This window comes from Otolemur garnettii, unplaced genomic scaffold, assembly GCF_000181295.1.
Source record: "Otolemur garnettii isolate 467f Iridium unplaced genomic scaffold, OtoGar3 scaffold00007, whole genome shotgun sequence".
Taxonomy (NCBI): domain Eukaryota; kingdom Metazoa; phylum Chordata; class Mammalia; order Primates; family Galagidae; genus Otolemur; species Otolemur garnettii.
Genome location: NW_003852402.1, coordinates 5,639,250 through 5,640,604, shown reverse-complemented (window position 1 = coordinate 5,640,604; position 1,355 = coordinate 5,639,250). Strand labels below are relative to the sequence as shown.

The window sequence follows — 1,355 nt, the reverse complement described above, 5'->3', positions numbered from 1 at the left end:
GCTTGAGCCCAGGAGTTGGAGGTTGCTGTGAGCTGTGATGCCATGGCACTCTACCCAGGGGGACAGCTTGAGGCTCTGTCTCAAAAAAAATAAAAATAAAAATAAATAAACTTGAGCCCTGATACTGAGGAGGTGGCTCACACCTATAATCCCAGCACTCTGAGAGGCCAAGGCAGGTGGATTGCTTGAGCTCAAGAGTTTGAGACCAACATGAGCAAGAGTGGGACTGTCTCTAAAAAATAGTCAAAACTTCTTGCGGGCACCTATAGTCCCAGCTATGTGGGAAGCTGAGGCAAGAGGATTTCTTTTTTTTTTTTTGAGACAGAGTTGTACTTTGTCACCCTTGGTAGAGTGCTGTGGTGCCATAGCTCACAGCAACCTCCAACTCTTGGGCTCAAGCAATTCTCCTGCCTCAGCCTCCTGAGTAGCTAGAACTACAGGTGCCCTCCACAATGCCAGGCTATATTTTAGAGATGGGAGTCTCACTCTTGCTTAGGCTGGTCTTGAACGTCTGAGCTCAGGCAAATCCACCTACCTCAGCCTCCCAAAGTGCTGGGATTACAGGCATGAGCCACCACGCCGGGCCTGCAAGAGGATTGCTTGAGCCCAAGAGTTTGAGGTTGCCTTAGCTATGACACCAGGGCACTCTACCAGAGGCAACAAAGTGAAGCTCTGTCTCAAAATAAAAAGGGCCAGGCACGATGTCTCACACCTATAATCCAAGCATTCTGGGACGATGTCTCACACCTATAATCCAAGCATTCTGGGATGGCAAGGTGGGTGGATTGCTATAGCTCATAAGTTTGAGACCAGCCTGAGCACAAGTGAGACCCCATCTCTACTAAGAATAGAAAACCGAGGCAAGAGGATGGCTTGGGTCCAAGTGGGAGGTTGATGTGAGCTATGACACCACGGTACTCTAACCAGGGCAACAGCTTGAGACTCTCTCAAAAACAAACAAATGAAATAAAGCAGAGTGTGTTGGCTCATGCTGGTAATCCCAGCACTGTGGGAGGCTGAGGCAAGAGACTTACTTGAGCTCAGGAGTTTGAGACTTATCTGAGCGAGAATGAGAACCCAACACATAAAAAAATTGAAAAACCCAGCTGGGTGCTGTGGCGAGCACCTGTAATCCCAGCGGCTTCCAGAGGCTGAGGCAGCAGGATACCCACAGCCCAAGTCTGAAGTTGCAGTGAGCTATGACGCCATTGCACTCTGCTTAGGGCACAGAGTGGGACTCTGTCTCAAATAAATAAATAAGTAAATTTTTTTTTTTTTTTGAGACAGAGCCTCAAGCTGTCCCCCTGGGTAGAGTGCCATGGCATTACAGCTCACAGCAACCTCCAACTCCTGGG

The 1,355-nt window shown here is 48.8% G+C and overlaps 1 protein-coding gene across 1 annotated transcript in view; it reads right to left on the bottom strand.

Annotated features, from left to right (window-relative positions):
* Positions 1 to 1,355, bottom strand: part of TTLL1 (tubulin tyrosine ligase like 1) — a 23,903-nt gene that overhangs the window by 15,969 nt on the left and 6,579 nt on the right. The gene's annotated exons all lie outside the window — the stretch shown is intronic.